This window comes from Halichoeres trimaculatus, unplaced genomic scaffold, assembly GCF_033239565.1.
Source record: "Halichoeres trimaculatus isolate MK-OKI-2021-1 unplaced genomic scaffold, fHalTri1.1 fHalTri1_scaffold_1, whole genome shotgun sequence".
NCBI classification, from domain to species: Eukaryota; Metazoa; Chordata; class Actinopteri; order Labriformes; family Labridae; genus Halichoeres; species Halichoeres trimaculatus.
The window spans coordinates 20,406,396-20,412,697 of NW_027437179.1; the positions used below are offsets into that span (position 1 = coordinate 20,406,396).

The 6,302-nt window shown below is 45.7% G+C and overlaps 1 protein-coding gene across 4 annotated transcripts in view; it reads right to left on the bottom strand.

The window, feature by feature from the left end:
* The window catches only part of plxna1b (plexin A1b), a 219,433-nt gene extending 213,505 nt beyond the window's left edge, over window positions 1-5,928 (bottom strand). For all 4 annotated transcript variants that reach the window (XM_074679135.1, XM_074679116.1, XM_074679125.1 and 1 more), the window contains exon 1: window positions 5,784-5,928. The gene's annotated coding sequence lies outside the window, so the exon portion shown is untranslated. The remainder of the gene's footprint in view (window positions 1-5,783) is intronic.
* Window positions 5,929-6,302: the final 374 nt, after the last annotated feature.

Consider the following 6,302-nt stretch of genomic DNA (forward strand, 5'->3'; position numbering starts at 1 on the left):
ATCACAACAATAAATGGCTCTGTGCCTGTGTAAACTCCTTTCTCTTCCACAGTGGAGAGAGTTACCTTACATTAAACATGAGGGGTGCCCATGCTCTCCCTCTAACACACACACACACACACAGCCACATTCAGATAGCATCCTGTACACACATCAACAAATGCACGCTGAAGATGCACTGCTTATCTCAATGCAAATACATGCAGAGGCACACACCCACAGTGCGCTGCCTCCTCTCTCACACAGTGGTTCTCATTAACAAGCCAAACATGCCTGAAGAGGCAGACAGACTCGGGTGAGCACGGTAAACAACCAGTGGGCTCCCTCATCTACACTGAGACTATCTCAGCATCAGCAACACACACTTTCTGCAGACGATACTGACAGGCGGGGTCGGATACATCCACAAAAGGATCTGCTTTTTCACTCCGAAGCGGTGGAGAACAGTGTTCTTTGGCTCAGCAGAGCGAGCACCGAGTATGGGTGATGGTTCCAGTAATGTCTCATCTTTTTCAGCTTTGCCTTATTCTGCAGAACAACAAGGTATCCTCGCTATCCACTTTCATATATCCCTACATGTTGGATAATACTTCAACGACACACATTAGAGCCACTTTTTTAAACAGACAATCGTTTTCCAACTAAACTGTGATAAACTCCAGGTGATCTAACTGAAGATGGTCCTTTCCTATAAATAAACAGAACAGTTCAGACAACAGGTGAAGCTGTTGTCTGAAGTTACAGGAAGGAACGGTGACCTTCTGATCAATAGGAGGCCACAGATCTTCTTCACAGGAAATGCAACAAGAGAAGCCGTTTCTTTATGTCCAAGCACACCGAGGCCCGAGCTGCCTGTCTGACTCAGTGTCTGCTGGGAGATGGACAGAATGCTGACGAGAGCATTAGCATGCCAGGGGGAAACCTCATACGGCGAGGCTGTGCCCACTCGCTGGAAGGGCGGCGGGATTTCTACTAAAGGCCACTGGGTCAAAAGTGGAAGCAGGGTCAATACAGCATATATGATCCTTCAAGCAGAAACTTTAGAGCAATTGCAACTCAATCTCAGCGATGACATGCTGGGGTCTGAGGGTGGGGTATAACCTATGACGGTGAACTTTTTGAAAGGTTTGGATGAGATCCACAAATTGTGAGATTGACGGTTTTGTTCTACAAGAAATTAAATCCAATTCAGAGCTCCTGTCAAAACCGAGTGTCTGCAAACCGGGGGAACCAGAGAGTGTCTTTGTGCCCTACTTCAGTCAATCTCATCGCTCTGCTTTACATTTCAACCAAACTAATCAACAACCCTTTGAACAAAAGGAGACCATGTAAATTCGGTTCCCCAAAAGGCAGCACAAGCTACAGCAGACGGTACTTATTTTCAATTTGCAGCCAGATTAGCAGGCATGTTTTTGATACTGTCAGAACCGGAGAGATTTTTCTATTCCAAGTCGTCTTGAGTGAGTGGCCTTTTTAGTGCCTGCTTCAAAAAGCATCCCCCGTACCCGAGCAGCTGTCACTTTCAGCAGGCACCACGGAGGACGGACGCGGGGGAGGGGTCCTTTGAAGGAATGCTTAAAAGTGGGCGATAAAAATAAACTGGGAGAGAGGAGAAAATTAATTATACATAACAGACAGTTCACTTGGATGAGCACGACAGAGACAGAGAAACTAAGGCTGCTCCCCTCAAAGAAAAAAAAAGCCATTTTCTGGCTGAGGAAATTTCTGTTGCTCGTATTTACTTGGCAACATCTGAAGTGAGGGATGCAACAAGGAATCTTTTTTGAAAAGGTCAAGGTGTCAAATATTACAGACCAAGCTTTCATTTCAAATTCTCAGCGCTGGCACTGACTTCATACATCCTCTCTAATTCAGGCGCTTTCTGGGGACTAAAATAAAAATTGCCGGCCCTGAGCGCACCATCCTTCTTAAAAATGTGATGAAGCTTGCAGATAGCTCAGTCTGCCTTCAAATTCCCTTCTGATTGGCACTGATGAGGGTTTCTGCTGCCGGCTCACCTGCAAACTCACCCCTCGATATGATTCGTAATGCACCAGCACTTTGTGGTTCAACACCGCCCACTGACTCTCAATCCCAGCTTCTTATTCGGGCCAAATGGAGGTCATTCCTATTTGAGCAGTCAGTCAAGACAGGCCCGCCAGGTATTGGCGAGTGAGTTTATTTCATATTAAGGCTTGTCGGCTGGAGAGGTGTTAGCACCATGAGAGCCGCGCGTGTGTATGTGTGTCTGAGGATGTGTGTATGTGACAGGGCCTTCAGGTACAGCCCTGCTGCTGGTCCCTCTTTAGTGCGTTTTAATATCGCTGCTGCTGCTGCTGCTGTGTGGCGCCTCGCCTCAGGGCGCCACACAAACCCCAGAGACCAAGTAAAAACACTCAAATAGAGAGGAAAAGAAAGGACTGGATGGGGCTGAAGGAGATGTGGGGCTGCCAATGCAGAGAAGCAGAGGAAGAAATCAAAATCAAAACAGAGGAGGCCTAAACTGATATGTTTGAAAAAAAATGCACTCTGAGCTGAGCACCAGAACACGGCTAACCTTTTTAGCCAGACTGACACAAATGAAAAGTTATGTAATAAAAACACACCATCTCTACTGCCTGTGATGTGAAAGCAGATATTACATTACAGAGATGCTGTGCCAAGAAAGGCCTCCATCGCACATGGGTGGGAAGAGTTCAGCCTGGGACACTCTCTGACATAACCCCTCTAACTGTTTGAGAGGAAAACCTCGATACACGCTGCTCAAAGCTATAAAAACTAGTAAAAACTAGCTTTTTCAAACGGCTCTGAAATATTCCAGGTAGACTGCCTGAAGAGAAAAAGACTGGCTGATATTGTTGGAAACACCTGAATGGTGGTATAAACGTGGAGGCAGAGGGATCTCCGGTTTGGTTGGCAGGTAGAAAAGAAAAAGCTGAGGTTGTCACACTGGTTTAAAATGTCAACCAGTAAGAAGAACTGGTAACGGAGCTGGATTTTTCAGTCCGGCAATGCACAGACTCTGCACAGCATGAGAGCAAGAACACAGCACATATATATCAACTCACTGCATGAAAGCAATAAATCACAGTACAGTACACCTCAGAGAATACAACCCTTCTCGAAAAGCCCTTTACATACAACAATTTCAGTGACCCACTGAAGAAGCTTTTTTAAGATAGCTGAGGGAGCCTCAAGGAATTTCTGGGAAGGAATTTGATTCAAATCTTCTTCTGAAGTTCTTTTCTTCCTCAAATCAATCAACATTTGCAGTAGATTAAAATATTTGGGGATGGTCTTCCAGTGCCAAGCTGTGATTCAGTTCTCACTTCAGTACAGCCCTCCTGCTTTGTCATCCATCTACAATCTAATTAGACATTAAACAAGTCGCTGAATGAGGAGTCCAGAGGAATGTGACAGGGGGAGGCCAGCCGCACAAAAGCAGGAGCGGTGGGGGTGCAAAGTGCACATGTCAGCTCGAATTCCAAAGTTTGGACATCACAGATTTTACCCTTCACAGCAGCAGCCAGACCGGACAGGGCAGACTTTCAAAATATTCCATGACACTGCTGGGCTATTGTGGAGCAGATCTGTATCATAATTAGGGACGATTGAGGCAAATTGTGTGTAATTTTATGGCTGGGCTGCCAGTTTTCATGTGAAATGCCGCGCAAGGTTACAAAAAAAAAAAAAAGACTTTCTGAAGACCTTCCCTGCGCTAAGAGGGAATTTTGTGAAAAGCATGAAAAGATGATAATCTAGGTGTAATTGTTTCCAGAAGATCTTCCTTGAATTCTATTGTAATTGAGGTCAGATAATAATCTGCGGTGGTAACTACATGTGTGAACATGTTCAAATATCAGACTCTTCCTCAGATCTTGTCTGTATAATCTCTTGAGGACTGTTTTTCAATTCCTGACTTTTTAAAAACCATCTTTGAGCGTGATAAACACACAAGGGGAGTAGTCACCACTAGGCTCCGTTACACGACTGCCACTCCTTGCTGTCAGTCGCACACTTGTGTGAAGAAATGCTTGTTTAGACCGTACACGTTGGGTACACCTCTGTTGTGCGGTTTGTGAGATGTCACCCTGTCCGTGGCTGAATGATTTAGAGGCTGTGACTGGGCACCACCTCTTAAACAAACACTTATGTCACACTTTAAATCCTGCATCATTTACATGTGAATGCTGGTCCCTGCATTGAACTGTCAATAAGGAACTGCTGCTTGACTGAACTGAGGCAAAAGTGGGTCACGTCACTTATGATCAAGAGTTATCATGTTGGTCATAAAACGCCTGTGTCTCCAAGGGTTGCCACAGGAGATAAAACAGACCAATCAGCACCACGACATTAATCTAACTGTTTTATCAACATGCACGGTAGGATTGCTGGTTAAATAATGGCTGGATTTTGCAGGGATTCCTCTGTAAACGGCCTTACTGCCCCTCCTTTCTCCCCAAAAGGAAAAAAAAAGGTTCAAATCACGTCTAAACCCTTGCTCCTCTAATATGATTCATGAATACATATTTAAATTGGGCTCCAAATGAATGCACGTAGCTGTGCGGGGTCGGGCTGGGTAGTCTAATTTGGTTAACCAGGTTTTGATTAAAAAAAAAATTGTGCTGAGAAGAATCCGATAGAGCAATGAGAGCATTTTCAATAGCTGACAAGCAATGCGCACTCCACACACCCACAGACAGCCCTCGCCACTCCAGCCCTGCTTACAAGGGGAATTCAATTGCTGTCGAATAACAAAGCTCGCAAATTGCCTCCCATTCGTTAGCAGATTAACGCTCTTTTCACAGCACACCAACACAATTTCTAATTATTTCAAAGCTAATAGCGGAATCGATTTTTTTAAAGCAAGCAACCACGTCCACCTCCCAAGAGAAATCCAGTTCAACTCCTCCCTTAGGTCTATTTAAGACAGAAAGACAGGGCAGGACACAGTCAGATGTGTCAGAATTAACAGGCAGGAGAGAGCGCCTGAATGTACAGCCAGAGACAGGCTGGTCCCCTCACCACGGACTATTTGAGCAGGAGACAGCGAGTGTCAGCACACTGAATACCTGTAATTATGTATCATGTTGGTGGTGGCAATCCTGTTCTGAGGCAATGCAACAGCAAGACAGCCCGCAAGCTAGTCCGTGTCACCATCGACTGCAACCTGAGGTTTACTGAGACACACAAAGCTAATGCGAGCTTGAAAACATTACAAAAGTGCGCTGCGGACGTTCACCAAGCAGCAACTAACTCACCTCACACTGCACCAAATCTGGCGTTACTTCCAAAAACACAACGAGCCTTTGGAATTCAAAGTTCCAGGTGTCCAGCGTGAGACACCCAAAAGGCATGTCCGAGAGAGTGAAGTTCGTGGGCTAAAGCTTCATTTGGCGCCACAAATACCCACAGTTTCATAGTTTAGGTGCGGATTAATCCGACTGGTGGTGGTCACACCGGGGCGCACGTTCAACACACCGCGAGCACAAGCACGAGCCTCCACGCACCAATACACTCCTTAATGAAAAGTGGGTATTAGCGAGTCTCTACGTGTCCTCCTCGTGCCGTCCAACGGCTCATTTCTTCAAACTTGTACAAATAAGGAGCACCAGAACCGGGTTGGACGTAAAGAAAATGGAGAAGACAACACAACGACAAACTTACCACACGAAGCACCGAACAGGAGAAAATGTAACCTAAATATCACAGCCGGCTCCACCAATTCCCGCTCCTTCAATAGACAAAAAAAAAGCCTCGCGCCGGAGTTTCACGGTACTTACAGGTTCAGGTGATCCTGAGGCTCGATATCCTCGCCATGGTTTTAAATTCCAAAACTTGGGGACATTCCTCTCTGGTCACGGCGCGGCGGTGCTCTTTCTACTGCGGCTCCCTACGTGTGAACCGGGAGGACAGGCGAGGAATGCAACTCCGGCTCCGCGAGGAGGAGGGAGAGAGGGAGGAGGAGGCGCCCTTCAGCCGCATCACCCAACTTAGCCCATAGAGGGCGCCCCTGCGCCAACTCGTGCTGTAACGGGGGCATCGCCTTACATGTATGTAAAGATGATTTCCTTTTGCCAAGATATCACACGATTGATAATTGTATGTCATTACCTTTTTGGCTCAAGTCTTATCTGCAGACCTGATATTGTGTTTAATATCACTCATTACTCGACCTTTCCTCTGGTTATATGAATATACTGAAAAATATAGAAATATGAATAGTTTTAATTCAATTTTAGAAGAAACAGTTATTCAAATACAAGGGAAGCAAAGTTGAAAAATCTCTATAACAAGGTGGT